The sequence below is a fragment of the Rhea americana genome, unplaced genomic scaffold (assembly GCF_003343005.1).
Source record: "Rhea americana isolate MKP2758 unplaced genomic scaffold, rheAme1 scaffold_3, whole genome shotgun sequence".
In the NCBI taxonomy this organism is placed as follows: Eukaryota; Metazoa; Chordata; class Aves; order Rheiformes; family Rheidae; genus Rhea; species Rhea americana.
The window spans coordinates 2,942,306-2,959,327 of record NW_028186423.1 but is presented as its reverse complement, the minus strand read 5'-3'; positions in this window follow the sequence as shown (position 1 = coordinate 2,959,327).

Here is a 17,022-nt window from a genome sequence, read left to right as displayed (position 1 = left end):
AAACCGCAAAGACCATTTTCATCCAGTCAAGGCCACCTSTTATGGACCTCCGAAGACTTACTCTAACTCCTTTCGGCTTGGAAGCGGGAAAATTGAAGCTATTCATCTGATACTGGACGTGATACTTAGACTTTATTGYAACCCTATTTTCTTTAGCTTTCTAACAGACAGAATTAAAACACAAAGATTTTACAGATTATTTTCAAACAAATTTTAGGAGTGAACTGTCTGGCCTTTCTTTTACTCCAATTAGGAGCTTTTCTTTGCTATCAGCCATTTTMTGCCTAAAGAATCTGAAAATCACTATGAACTGCTTCTGAGAAGAAGATACAAGTTTGGCTACAACATTTCTTATCTAACACTAAACAAAAACTCACAAAAATAAAAAAGATCTTAAAAGATCATCCTCTCTYTCTGTTTATTAGCATTCAATCTAAAATTGCCAGAAACTGTCATTCCTGATGGCAATGATAATTTTTACWTTTTTATTCTTCTTATTATAAGTGCTTAACTTTTTGTTTTGAAACTAGGCATTATTTTAATCCAGAAGATTTTTCTTCTGAATTTATTTGATGTTTTTATTTATTTATTAGATTGTATATTGTCAGATTTAAGCATTACTATAATAAGCTAATGGATTTCCAACAGGAAGGACACAGTTATATTCGTGTAGCTTAAATTCTTCTGCAGTCTTATAGCTCCAAATGTTAAGAAGTATTGCTTTTCATCTTCAGATTTCAGTGCATTATCATGTTCCTGGGACTAACTTTTTTAGATCTAATTCTTTTTCTTATAGTAAATAGTTATTTTACATATTTCTCAAACTCTTCTGAAATGATGGTGATACAGCTTTCTATACTGCAGCATTTTAAGACTTAAATTAGAAATAGCTTTTTATCAGGGTTATGTATTCATTTTAGTTTCTGTAAATCGCTGACTTGTCTTCCCACTTAAAAGACTACATGAATATTTTATAAAACAATCTATTTTTTTAATTTATTATTTCAAAATATTTATAGGTGTTCTCTCTCTCTCTTTTTTCCTTCATACAAGAAAATAAAGTAAAAACAGGATAAAAATTTTTTTTTTTTTTTTTCCTGTATTTTGTAGTGGGAATCTCATCTAAATATATATGGTGGCTTCAGTTATATAATGTTACACAAATCTAATCGTGTTTCTCAGCCTCACAGAAGCATACTGAGATTACTGAGGAAAGCAGCTCTTCCAAAAAMCAAACAGCCATATCTGGGAAAATGTTGACTAAACAACTCCACAGTGCTGTGGTTTSCTTTATTGAAGTACAATATATATTTTTGGGGGTATCTGTTCCTGAAGAAGGCTGGCTTTTCACAGCAGCAATGTTGGTGTTGAGTCAGCACCTGAAATGTGTTTAGCTTTGTGTGCTCGGGCTATTTGGCAGCACTCATAAGTTTAATATGGGCATTTATTGAGCAATTTATTTTCTGTCCTCTGTATACAGGATAGAGCGACCATCAGACTCCAGTTACATCAACCAATTCAACTGGCGAAGCAGCCACATGTGTTTTATGGAAAGGCAGTTGATGGGATACTATGTTTTCTGCATTAGCAGAGCAGTACAGAAATACCRTAGTAATGGTGAATTTAGGCTCAGTCTCTCAAATCTAAGTATAAGAGATTTGAAAATGGCTGGGCTAAAATCCCACTTGCACACTTATTAAGTATGTAGCCCTGCAATATTGGTACTATTATAACTTGCAACAGGCCATAAGTTTACAAAGTTTGCAAAGCTTGAGGAATGAGGCTTGTCAGACCGATTCCGTCTGAGCTTGCCTTGACCCACCTGCAGTTTTATTTTTGTTRGTTTAGCTGTAACAGCAGTTTCTCTAACTGATCAGGTGTCTATGGCTAATTTGCTTTATTTTTGTTATCTTTGTATGGTACAATCATAGCTTTATATATAACAACAACAACAAGCTTTTTTATGTAGAGGGAGATATTTATGACTTTAATATGATGATATATTGTAGAGAAATACAGGCTGCTTCTTCCTCCCCCCTCCCCTTTACTAATTTGGTAATAAAAGTATTGCTGATGCTTTGGAACAAATACATTCTATTTTACCTTACATCTTACATATCAGGGAGCTTATGCAGAGAAGAAAACAGCTGATCTTTTTTTKTGTGTCATACGTATAATCCCGTTTTACATTTTGCATCAAATTCATTCATGTTATTTACCATGTGATGTTCCAAATAATGCCAGGTTATTTGTTATTAAACAGCTTAAATACTTATCAYGCAGCAAAGTCATTTGAGCCACAACTTAATCTTTTAATTATCACTTAGGCACACTGCCCTGACACGACAGGTAGTCACAATACATACCTAAATAATTACATTGCATACAAACAAGTAATCTAGATTTTTGCCACGTATTTCATTACTGTGTATTTGCCAAGATATTCGTTGTTATTCGGGTGTTGTCACCCGTCACTCAGTGAAATCGCTTGGCTGGCATTATGTAGCATCATTGATCTTACCTAGTGTGAAGGAGGTGACATAGCTTACAGCTTCTTCAATCATTTCCCGAATGTAAAAACTTTGCACAGTGGCTTTAGATGTCCAAGACATCGCGGTATACCTGATAACTCTCTGCTGGAAAGCAAGAATGTTATTGTCATGGTAGAATTTAATAATGAAAGAGAGAAGGGTTTTCCTGTTGTAATAGCATTTTCCAAGGATGAAAAAGTAAAAATACTTTCAAAGATGATGAGATATTCCAAATACAAGTGGTGCTCTTCAGGAAGGTTATCTCAGCACAAACCCATTCTCCTTAACAAATGGCATAGAACCAAACTTAAATTTAAGAAGCAGTATGAAAATCTTCTTTTTCTATAGGAAGCAGTGGAAATTCCACTTTTATGCACAAAATGATCCTTATTAGATTTTAGATCTATCAAGGATGTACTTTAAAAACTAACAATTTCATTGACTTCACAGTTTACTTTAAGGAATTCAGTGTTTCAGAGATCAGAACTGTTCTTTGTGTCTAGGCATGACTTGGAAGCACTAGTTTTGAAATCTTGCACTACATATTTTTTAGAAATAAGCAGATTTATCTTAACCAATATGAAGTCAATACAACATTTTGTCAAAATATTTTTTAAAGACAACTCAGTTGAAATAAGGGAACATTTTCAAATATCACTAAAAATTGTTAAAGAAAATTGATTTTGTCTTCACTAGTATTACTGTGATTTTTTTCATGCATTTATTTAATATCTCAGGTGCAAAATATTTTTATGTTTTATTTTTAAGAAATTGATAAGGCAATTTTCAATGTAAGAGAAACATTCAATAAATGAAAGAAAGAAAAAGTACAAAATAAGGAATAAAAATCAAGACTAAAAGCTATAGAACAACAACAAGATAAGAAAGAGACACTAGAGTTAAGAATACTAAGAAGGTAGCTATAGATTATATATTCATGCATAAATAATAACTATATTATATGCATATATATACACACACATATCTGTTTTACTATATGTATATTACATATATTTCTCAACATATATGTATATAAAATCATGTACATTTATATATAAAATAAACATKTTATATACTGCTTTTTTTGCTTCCTTTATAAATAAAAGGAATTAAAATAGAATATTAATTTAAAGACATGTACAAAATGTCATTATTAAGAGTGAAATAGTATTTTTTCCATAAATTTCACTATTCTGTACTTAGGAAAAATTTGAATGTATAATAGATTTATATCACAATGTTTAAAATGATTAAATAATTCACCTTCAACAGTAACTAAGGGGGATTTTAACAGTAGCCTCTAATGGTATTTCCAAACCCAGCAATTTCTGTAATCTACCTGAAAGAATTCTTAAAAAGCTCACTATAGAACACATTGACTCATTAATGTTTATTTTCAGTTAACATGTAATACTAAGGAAATCACAGAATGAGAAGAAAGCTAATGCTGGATTAACATTTTAAAAAAGGAAACAGGACAACCTCTGTMTGCTGATATGACACCAGTCCTAAGCAAAACTATAAACTACGTGATATATTTAATTAGCAAAAAATTAAAGCTGCATAATTTATTCCATTTAATATTGACAACTCATCTGATATCTTTTTTTGATGCAACTATAGATGTGGTTTATGAAATGTCATGCATTTTGGATTATGTAATTGCCACACAAATACAGTCGCTATGATCTGATCACTATATGATACGCTAAATGGATTAAGAACTAGTTAACTATAAGTCGTGGCTTTATACTATTTGTCATTGTTAAACAGAGTCATATGGAAAAAGAATGGGGATTTCACACAGCTCACATTTAGTGCTAGTGTGACCATCCCCCCCAAAACTCTGTCCATTCCCAAATTCAAAAAGCGCTTTGATRCGCTGGAATGAATATCTATATGTATGAAAAAAATCAAAAAATGTGCCATATATCAACAAATTCTTATTGGTCTGACTATATAGTTTATCAAAAGAGAAGATTGAAGTCAGAATTGAACAGTACCAAGGGTGTTTTTTTTTTGTTTGTTTGTTTGGTTTTTTGTTTTGTTTGTTTTTCCCTACAGAAATGTCTTTTTTCTCGAGTAAATGATTCAGGAAAAGCTTATTTCATAATATCACATTGCTAAATCATGAGAACCATAACATCAGTAACAACTACTGTTCTTATGCATGTAATGAAATTAGATATAAAAAGTGTTAACTCTAAAGACAAAAGGCTTACATCAGTACATCTATATATCCTGTATAATGATAACTGTAGGAAAGAATTTTCTACAGGACTATTTTACATTTGCTGTCTCTCAGTTTTCACAGTTCTAAAGGACYGTACAAAATACAGAGGAAAGTAACATTTGAATTGTTTGTTATAGAAAATTAATCTCCAAMATAAGTATAAAAATGAGAGAGAAAATATTTGAGGAAATATTACAAAAGGTGAGGACCAGAATTTAAGAACCAGCTTGTCAATGAATTCCAGGGAAGAAGAGTGACGAAAAGCCTGAGAAGCCGTGTAGACCAGTTTTACATGTTCGCCCAGTCGCGGCTGCGGTGCTACACATCCGCAGCAGATTTAGAGCAGCATTGCTGCATTTGGCCCTGCGGATTTGTGAGYTCTTTGTTCAGCTTTGCAAGAGCTATCACAGAGACGAGTAGTGACAAAGGTAACATCAATGTATGCCTACACAGGCATGATATTTACCTTCCAAATGACCTTAAGTAGTTGGCTCCTATCYATGTACATACCACAGAAATTACAAAGCTTATTGACTCTTCATTAAATCTCATTTACACGTCTGAGTGCCAGGTTAGCTGAATATCTCTTTCAATAGTGTACAGAAGGATCTTGCCATTATTAACTAAAGACTGCATTTAAGCCAATGTAAACAACTCTACATAAAGTCTACCAAAGGAAAACTACTTAAACTACATCTGCTTGAAGGAAAYGAACAGCAATGAAGACCTAGATAATTTCAGTGGTCACTTTTCAGGTTATACTACCATTATATTATTATATCCCATATCCTCATACTCCACATTATTACATCCCATAACATCTGTGAAAGGCAAGTCATGTGCTTTACAATGACTATTAACTCTGTGTAAATTTCTTTCTCTTCCTCTCCATTATAACACCCAGAATGCTTAATGGATAAGGTGCAAAGAGTATATGTTCAATATGCAATTGTTTAAGTAACAAAAATCTGATTTTCTTTCAATGAAGTGATGTGTTGGGATTTGCTCTCCAAGTTATGAGATAGTTTTGATTCTAATATTAATGAGGAGTGTATTTCATATGACACATCTATTTCATTCAATTGTAGCCACAGGGCAAAATAAAAATTAATAAAAATACTTTATTAAAATTGTATTTCAACTTCATCTATAAATTTTAGTTCCTCAAATRGTGAAAGCAGTTATATGTAAATAAATCATCAAATATCTTCTCTGATGTTTTTGTATTAACCAGTCAATAAAACTAAAAATATACAAAGAAACCAGTAACTCCAGAGTTGAAATACAATCAAAACAGACATAAAAGTCCACCATATTCCAAGTATATCCAAAATCTAATTATCAGAGAAGATAAAGTCTTGTGAAGCTTAAACTGTGGATCCTTGTCTATATTATTCAAAATTACAGGGATTTCCAATAGGAGTCAAACCTTCTCTTTATGCAAAGAAACCTCTGAAATTGAAACCTATTTCTATAAAGCAGTCCTTGCCCAACAGCAGTCGTAGTTTCTTCCTTCTATTACACTTCCAGAAGAAGGATGGAAGTTGTCAAAGAAGGTRTAAGGGGTGTTATCGAGGTGCCAAAATAGATTTCTAGTGACAGGTTATCTTGACTGGTCTCCAGAAGGGGGCAACTCTTTTCTATGTCCTTTGCCCTACCAGCCATCACCATGCAAATGTCTCAGATATCTCCAGGCATTTAAATATCACRTTATATTCTGGATAACAGGAGGAAATATATATTATATTAGAAATGAGGTTCTCTGTTGTAAGCATTTTTTTTTTTTCCTTGATCTTCTAGGACATCTTTACCTGATTCTGAATGTTATTTGATAAACTGGCTAGGGCTCTGCTATCTACAAACATTTCATGAAATTATTCTGAGATAGATTCTGAAAAAGAAAAAGATGACCTGCAAGGATCTAATAGGTCCTAAACACCTCACAGAACTACTGTCACTCTCCACATTTTCCTTAGCTTTAAAGTGTGAAGCATTCTCATGGTGAGAAGCATGCAATTAGTATTAGAAATGCTATATATACTAAACTCTAGAAATAAAAAGCTCTTCAAGCTTTTGTTGTGGAGATTGTTGTACTTTATGGTTTTATAGGCACTTTTTCATTTTATTACATTTTTTACAACATATTGATGGTTAGATGTCTATTAAGTATATGCTTGGTATGACTTACAAAAACTGAGTTTTATATTTTAATAAGGTTTTAAAAGATATATCTCTAAATTTCTGACTGACATATTACAGACCAAAGACTAAACATCACATTTGCAGTCTAGACAATAGCTGACACCAAGTCACAAACAAGGGGGGGGGGGGAAATCACCCCTCACTAAGGCCCTTAACTCCCTCACTACTTTCTATTATTGCATTATACTTTATGGAGCAGTAGTCCACAGAAAGCAAATTGTGCTGGAAGAGCCACAGTATTTTGACTGCCTCTAATCCCTGTCATTTAACAGGCATGCTCTGTAATGGAAAGCATTCTCCTACATGCCAGCTTTTTAATGAAATGATGTGTCAGGAATGGGGAGCAACAGAAGAGATGTTTTCCTCCACTCTGGCCTTTTATAGTAGCAATGATACTGCTAAACCAAATAAAAACTTGCAGTCCTAATAGCATAGCTTCAGAGCAGAAATTTTTGCCAAATACTACCTAATCATCTGCTGAACATATTTCATTWTAAAAATGCATGTTAAAACTTAACAATTTATGGATTTCTCAGCATTGGAAAAGTAAAGCTGATAGGGGAAAATGATACATTTTTAAGTAACATTCCTTGTTTCCTCATCTCAAAAGTATCATAAAGTGAAATTAGGGCAGCTGAGTAATTTAATTACTAAAGCCCTTGCTTCTATCTATGTTGAAAGAATATTTCATGTTCAGCTAAAAACAATTAAATAAAAGAATAACCTTTTTATACACACAATGTGTTGTTTTGGAAACACTAAATGAAACTAAAAATGCAGAATAGAAATCTAGTGGACTAAAAAGTCCATTATTGCTAGACTTGCTTAATTTCTTCCAGAAATTGATGTTTTGATTACATCATTAAATATTTAATATTTTCTGATTAAAACATTTCCACTTTTATTATCCTATTATGAAATAAGAGTGAATATGAAAGAAGTAAAGCATACAGCAGGAATGACTTTCTGGGAATAACTAAATTATAGTTTTCCTCTGCTACAAACCTTCAGTTTCAGAGTATCTTGTCTATTATTGCAAAAGGTTAGTACTGTTTACTTTGCCATAGCTAGCTTCCATGTCAAGCATTATTCTATGTCAGGCATTATTTTGCATTATTGCAATAAATAATATTAATAAAAATGATTTATTCTGCTGGTGTATTATACTATTTTTGGCTGAAATATTGACATCAAAATTATGGCAAAATGAGAACATGCTCTGAACTCAGAAAATAGCATTGAGTATCTGCTGTTGTTTGCTGCACTTGAAATGTTATGCTGTTTGCAACATCAGATATTTTTTCCCCTTCCCCCACTGACTGTCAAATCAGAAAAGAAATTAAAACAATTAGAAAGAAGTAAGCTTTGTCCAGCATACTAATTATTTATTGGCTTGCTGACAGCACCTGTAAACCTCACATGTATTTCAATCCTACTACAGTCCCACAGTCTCTGTTCACAACAGTTCGCAATCAGTCTGTTCACCTAGAATCAGCAGACACAAAAATAATCACTTATTTAAAGGTTTGGGGGAAACTAGAATATTTTGGGGTTGGCATGTTACATAGATTTTTCAGTTTGAGGTTTTTTCTCAAGATGTGCCAGATGACAGATACCCCTTTTCACAAGAGTTCTAACCTACACACAAGACGACAGTAAAAAGATTTTTTACTCTGAACCTGTCTTTTTTGTTTTGTTTTGTTTTTTTTTTTTTTATGTTGTTCTGCTTCATCTAAAATAATTAAACAATTATCAAGCCAAAGAGAAAGAGTAAGAAAAGGATTAGGGCACTTGCTCATATGGTTAAATAGCTAAGATACGGTTTATCTCACCTAAACTTGGACAAACAAAAGATAATTATCCAGTCTGTGATACATACCCTTGTTTAAATTATCAGTGGAGACAGGCACTCTCTGAGGATAATCCATATTGCCTTAASCATCTCTTCAAATTGGATGGAAGGAACTCTTTCTCTTCATTGATATGAATGGGGTTTGATTAACTATGATTCAGACATCAGCTTCAGATATCTAAGTTAATTGAAATTAATCCTACCCAAAGATGTTTACCTCTGTTGTAGACTTTCCTCATTAACAGCAAATCAAAGAGTGTCATTCTCAGAATTCCTCATCCYTGAATATGTTTCCCAGGTAGCAAGAAATGTGGTTTGTGTATCTCCTCAGGTAAAAGCTATGTATTTTTTAGTTAGCAATTCTTGCTTTTGGGTAAACAGTGAAGGTCCACCTCTCCAGCAATTTTTGTAACACGTCTCATTTCTTGTTTCCTTTTCTTACAAATATACTCAGAAAGTTTTATGTAAAAATAAACAAGCAAACAACCCCCCTTTGATTTTCTATTCTTTGATTTTTCAAGAAAAAAATGATAAATTCCTATTTAAATTAAACTGCAATGCTGTGTGTGTGTGTATACTGATTTTCTGTTCATCTGCCAAACTGATTGTTTGCAYAGAGCATAATGAAAAAGTATTTTTCTACATCTAGAGGAACTTCCTTTTTTATTTGTTCTCTACTTTGTTTTTACATTGCAAAGGTAGAAAAAAACATATCACGTGGAATTCAAAGATAGTCTCAAAGCTAGAAACTGGGATATGAGTGCGTGGGCCACATCCCATACTTAGGTTCTTAATGTATCATAGAACACTAACAACTCTAAAGATAAAACGATCAACACTGTTGGATATTTTTTGTTGCTCAAGACAACTATTTGCAGTTCATTAAGTTAAATCATCATCTCTACACTAAAGAAAACTATATTGTGCCTCTGTGTGTATGTTATTTTTCATGTCCGTGTTAAATGATAGTTACCACGAAAATACAAGCTCAGTGATGCAAAATTATTACAAATATACCATTCAGTGATCTAAATAATAAAGAAATCACTTAGTATAGTACCAAATATGCAAAGATTTTAAATGCATGAAGTAATCCTTAGAGATCAGGGACCCATTCTGGTATTTTTGAGTGCATAATTATTAAAAACCTATGTTATTATAGCATTGCATAATTATTCTCTAAGGTTAAAAAAAATTATAGACTTATGTTGTTTGAATATAGCCCTAATTCTTCTTTCTTGGTACCTTTCATAACAAATTTCAAAGAAAAGCGTAAACATAAATTTAAAAATCAAACTCAAATCTTCCTGTGATTTTAAACCTGTAACCTGAATTTAGCTGCAAAGTTGTTGATGATGAATGAAAAGAYTCAGTTCTTCTGTTTTCTTCTGACAGTTAAACATTCTCATTTTAAAGACATCTAATGTACAGTGTCATCACTGTAAGAACATAGCTTTTTTAAAATCTGTTTATACATTAAAGATTCCAAAAATTAACTAGCTCATTTATAGGACAAAGTTACAGTCAATTCCCTGACCTTTAAAAAATCTATAATAAATAACATATTACAATCTGTAAATATATTAACAGACAATATAGTATGAATTTTCATATAGAAGCAACATAGAAGTGGAGAAATCAATAACATGAATGAAATTCATCCTATCTAACTTCATATCTCAAAAATAATCCAGCCAAATTATGCATATCTTCTATAGTCAATGAATTTAAAGGATATGTACTTGAGAGAAATATTAGTACCATGTGTTACAGACCCCTATGCTAAGTGGAGGGCAATGAATCACATCTTTCTAGGTATATTAGCTTTCACTGTTAACTGCAGAAAGCCTAGAGAGCTAGTTTAGACTCTGTAGCAATGTTTCTGCTGGCTGCAATTTGTAAAGATGAGCTGGCACCCTCTGACTGCAAAATCACTGAAGCTGTGAAGCACAAGTAGAATTGAGTGCTGTTTTCAGGCTAATAAGCTCTGTTGTTTGCAGCTATACTGTTGCTACACTGTGTGAATATATTTGCTCAGGTCAATAGTGCTCAGGTCAGGTGCCTCACTGAGCAATGCAGTCATACCGAAGTGTGTCCTAAGAGGGGATGCTAGTACAGAGAAGATAGCAATTTGATCACATAGTCTTGAATAACCTTATGAAAATAGCTTTTAAAGAGATAAACTGGCTTTCTGACTGTCGAAAGAAATAAATTGCACAACTATTTTTCAGCCTGCTTGAAAGCTAATGTCTTACATTATTTGAATTAAGCAACATTGTACAAATAAAATGCTGAGAATTTATCTTTTAAATTTTGTGTTATATGAATTCTAAATGTTTTGTACTTTATTAGTATTAAAAATGAATCTTGRCAGGATTTCTATAACGCACAGAACTAGAACTCAGAGGAAAAGGGACCCGAACAATGCTATATATGAGTATGGAATAACCCAGAATCAAACACAATACTCTTAAGATTCTTATTTATCTAAAGAAATTAATAAGTCTACAAGGAGAAAGACAAGTGATGGCAGCAGTGTAGGAGTAAAAGCTAGAGGGCAAAGGAATATGTTATAGTTTCTTGGCCTGAATTCCTTTCCCCAAGCTAACTCATAAAAGCACAGTTGGATGACTCAGTAACTTGGTTAGCTGCCTCTTAGTGGTAATTCTGCTGCCCTGGATAGAAAACAAATTCTTCTTTATACTTAATGGGCTATAGTTTGGACAGCTAAACTCTCATTGAAAACAATACATCTTCCTTTCAGTCTAACTTGGATATCTGTATGGTCTCAGACATGTGAAATATTCTTATATCACGACCACAGCTGTCTCACCCACATCATTACCCTAACTCCATCTTCTTGCTACTTTTGCACATTTATTCATTGTGACTATCACAAATCTCTTTTACAGAGAAAGAAAACACTTCAAAAATAAAATAAAAAAAAAAAGGAGGAAGAGTGAAAGCTTTGATGATGCAGCTACTTATCCGTCTTCTGACAGCTATCTCTAAAAGACCTGAAAACATGGAATWTAATAGTATCTATCAGATCTTAATGAAAAAATAAATGCTTCTTACTATTTCCCACATCAGACCAAAACCATTGTGTCAAGCAGACATCTTACCCTCCTGAYCTTGGACCTCTCAAGCAGCTTTGGAGGAAACAGCTTTATTCCTACCCATATGAACCAGCAAATGCTACTCATAATAAAACTATTTCATTTGTCAATATCTTTACTATAAAAGCATGCCCCAAACTGAGGGTGTAGTCTTCTGAATARCCTGAAGGACGCAGTTCTACAGATTCTTGCACAACTGCCGTGCACAATAGCCTTCATTCTCTCCTCTCTATGAATTTCATATCCACAATCTGGGGGTAGGGGGTGGGAGAATTCACCTGAGGAACTTTCAGAGAAGAGTTTATGGCTATGAGAAAACCACTGGGGCACAGATATCTTTACATATGTCTCATTGCCCTAGCAATGACAGCAAAATCTCAATCATATCACAAAGGAAGGGAATGGGGATATTCTGTACATTGAAGCGATTTCTGCATTGAAAGAAATCATCAAGGATCTTATCTGGCACTGTACTTCCCTTACCCTAAAGCAGCATTTTGTGTTGACCTCTGAACAAAATGAGTAACCTTGAGTAAAGTGAAAACTCAACCTACTTACAGATTACAGAAAGAACATCAGAAATATGGTTTAAAGTGGTCTCCCCAATTTGAGGACTTATTAAAACTTTCATGGAGAGAATGAGAATCTTTTCAGATGATTCAATGAATAACATCTAGAAACAATCACTGCATGAAAGTGGTTGTTTCTAGATAACTTCTAGATAGCCATGATAACTTTTCCACAAGCTACCATATTTGAAGCAGGACCACCTGGATTTCCACCAGACAATATAGTCTTTCAATGGAACGTGATACAAAACTTCTATTAATTACAAATCCTACAGTTTATGACAATTTGGGAAGAAGAGTCAATGAACAGGAGATCACAAGGGAAGGAGAATCTTTGATACTCTCCTGAGTTAACCTTTGCAAACTAAGTTTATTGCATCTGTTTTGAGGAGGAAGCACTTAATTGACATCTATGGTTATGTCTGTACTAGTAAATTAAATAGGATAAGGCCCTGGCAACAACTGTTTACACTGTTAGATTATTARCTCAGTACATTGTAACGTTTGGTCTAGCTTAACTAATATATATATATATTTTTTAATGAAATGCCCATATCCCATCCAAGGGCTAACATAAACCAAGGACCACTCTCAGAACCAAGGACCATTCCCAGAACACAGGCTGGATGCAGCCATCATACTTCAGATAATAAGGGAGCTCAACTGATGTAAAACATGCTTTGCCATTTGGCCTCTATGCCCATCCTATTCCTTCATTAAAGTAAGWTATGGAATGGAGAAACAACATCAGCATGCTTTGGAGATAAAAAGCAGAAGGCTTTTTAGTCTCCTCCTCGTTCTACACCTTAGCTTATTAAACCAGTTATTTGCCAAAGTTATCTATGGGAAACAGTATTTGCTGTATGCACAAGTCCCTATATTTTCCACTGTTCCCTGACTCCTGATTCCTGCTTTTCTGATCCAGCTAATGTGTTTCTTTAATCCCTAGCCCATTCATAAGTTCAAATTAATTTATATCTACATGTGGTATATCACATAAATTATCCTCACTTGGAACTCTGTTTTTCCCAAAAATCTTTCCAAGAAAATAGCCTTCTGCTGTTTTCTCATTCCTCCATAATCCGTCCTAACAGCTTTACAATCCAATCTCAGTGATTTCTTGAAAAACAAAACAAAATAATAAAAAAAMCCCACTAGTTTTACTCTCTTTTATCTGAAAAGAAAACTGAGATGAACTATAAAGCAAAGTAGGGTATGAGAGGAGGTAGTATTTACAATGGAAAGAGAAATCCATTCCTGATTTAAGAACCTTTAGCACAGAACTATACAAATCTTGTTAGTCTTAGCACCATTAAACTAGAAGAATTTGTTAGGATGAAGAAGAAAGGCTTTAGAAGGGTGGCACAAATGAAACAAGCCACAACAGGTTTTGCACGCAGAGCTGGGTGAGGTGCTTGATAACCCCTGAACAAATATGAACTAGACATAAAAAATGGGAGACTGATTCCTTCAATGGACCTTTCAATTGATAAAGATTTTTATGTATCTTAATCTAGATATCTAATTTAAATATTGAGTGATGCTGTTGGTACAGTGGGTTAGCAAGATGGAGAATAGAAAAAAAGAATGAGCTATCAAATCACTCTGAAAAGAATACTATTTCTGAAGATATTTTGGTTCATTGTTAACACTTCTATACCACCTGTACCCCCGAAGACTATGGGTATGCATATGKGGACTATATCTAGCATCCGTTATGTTATGTAACAATAGGTACAGAACATATCTGGCTAAATATTACATATTTAGTAAATGTAGTGAAAATGTGATGGTAACCGCATACAGAATTTAATCCTTTTTTCTTTGATTAAAAGAATAGAAGATACTATCTGACCAGTGCATGAAATAATTACTTTTTCTGAGCTCAATTAAAAACAGAGATGTACACTTATTTTTAATTAGGTTGGCTAAGGAATGATCTTGTTATAAGCAGTAGCTATGAATCTTAACTGCAGATAATAGTCTATTTGACCTCACTTAAAACAAGCACATAATATTGCACATTCATCAAATCACAGCATGGGATACCTTTCCAATTTAAACAGTCCTATCTATCAATTACCATTCAGTTTGAAAACAACACTGATGATGGGTCATCAAGATATTTRCTAAATGCTCACAGTCAGTATTCTCACAAACATAGGGAATCATGACAACTAATTTTCCTACATAAATTATATAAGTTGTGATTTTGTTAATTTGAGATCATCAATGGAATAAGTTTACTCACAGAAATAGTCCTAAATATAATTAATGGATATAATCATGAGTAGTATTAATGTAAAATATTTCTCAGAATGTTAAGAGGTTGTTACGTTAAGAGTATATTATAATAAAAATTGTTATGAAAGTTACTCAATATTAATTTTAAATTTGCAAAACTGTCAAGAGAGTTAGGAATTGAAGATTTAAAATATGAATCAAAGCACCTGCATGTGTTTCATGTGCAAAATTAATTGCTATATTAAATTAGTAGAATGACATTAAYATTAAGGGACTATTAGTATCATTCATAATTATTCATTATTTTTAAGYTGTATCATATGTCATTTTTTGACATACTTTGTTTATTATTAAARGGTAGCTTTTCAAAGCTCTAATTATGCATATAGAACATATGGAAGATATAAGGCATATAGGTTGCATAGTAAGGCAACCTAAAGATAAATATTCTCRAGCAAACTTTTTATAAAGAATTCAATATTGTGTGTAGACACTTAATCCAGGTGAGGTGAAACTGGGGAGATATGCAACAACTTAAAACAGCATAAAATGACAGAAAATGAAGGAAAAAGCAAAGCAATGGCAACAAGGGCAATGCTCTGTTTTCCTTAATACTCCAGATCTTACAACACAGATTTTTCACTGCATTCTTAAAAACTGGGTGTAGAAAATGATCACAGAGTATCGGTGATTTTTAGGTGTATAGTATATTTTCCAGAGCTTGGCTTTTGACTTTTCATTGGTTTAAACATTTCCATTGCTTATATGAAGATATTTGCTTCCTATTGTGACCCTACACAGGGTGCTTGCAACGAGCCTCGGGTGTACTTTGATTTTGGATTATTGGTTCTTGCACACACATACACACACCCACAGAARCATACACACAAATTAACTTTTAATTCAGTCCAGATTCCTGCTAATATAAACTAGAGATTGTAGAGCCATGAGTCTGATCTTTACTCAAGTGCGCTATGACAGATGGATTGGCTGCCTGGTCCCAGTTCTCTTCTKCCCTGCCCCAAAGTGGCAATTAGTCTATGTCTTCCACAGCCTCAGCTGTTCTGCACTGGCRATGACAAACAATAATGAAAGCTCTGCTGGCTTCAGTGGAGCCACACCAGCTGAAAACGTGATGCTGTGTCCCAAACAATAAAACGATAGCTGCTGACAAAAGCAAAACCATCCATTTCAAAATTATCTTAAGGATTTTTGTTGAAAAAACCCCCACTAAATATGCAAAAGTTAGGCAGAGTGCTAAATCATATCACCAATTTCTTTATGCATATATATGTGCAAATAAATTAAATGTATTTTGCGATCTGAGGCAAAGTATTTTCTCCTCTCACCAGCTTAACTTACACATACATAAACTCTTTAGAWACTTAATTTCTAAATCCTGTCATCATACTGGAGACAGTTCTAACTCTGTCAGAATGAGCCTCCTAGCAAGTCGTACCAAAATCTAGCCTAAGAGTCATGAAAAGCATAGGAAGACTTACCTCACTCRTGCTCTCATATGTTGTTCTATCTTKAATCTTACCTTAAATCTAGTCTTATTACGTGTTTCTTTGACGCATTGAGGCAAAAATGTCTATTTATTTAGTTTTTATAAGAGTGCATAAAACTTAAGAATWCTTCCAAAATTCTCTGAAGAACTAACTGTATCTTTCTCAGAATATACAAGAATATCCATAGAGCTCAGCTGTGTACTGAGGGTTGCTTGAAAACCATCCCTTTTATTAGAAGTCTCCTGTTATATATGATATACTGATCCCGGAAAAACAGCATCATTATTCAGTTTTGGAATAATAATAATAATAATAATAAAATCCATGGATACCAGCTGCTAGGTTATGTGATAAAAAGTTCATCTCCATGAGCACAAAGGAGCACAGATAGAGAAGAGCAGCAGAACCCCAATAATATCCTGCTGGGCTACTCCCAGGTCCATCTTAGAAGGACACTCAGTCCATCAAGGGTTCACTGGTACAAGCATAGAAACGCTCCGAGGCACAACAGCAGTCAGGGGAACCCAGATCACCTRCGCAGAGGAATGGGCACAATTTCTGGGTTCCTCCTAGGGCTGCCCCAGCACAGCAKCAATCCCATGGCTAATGTATGAAACTCAGCATGATGAGTCAAGGAAGGCAGTTCTTCCAAGCATATTTTGGTCTGAGGGAGTAAGGGACACATTATGGGATGCAGRGAAGAACATTTTGGGATTCTGCAAGTCTTCTTTTTGGATGCCGAGGGGATGAACCAAATGCAG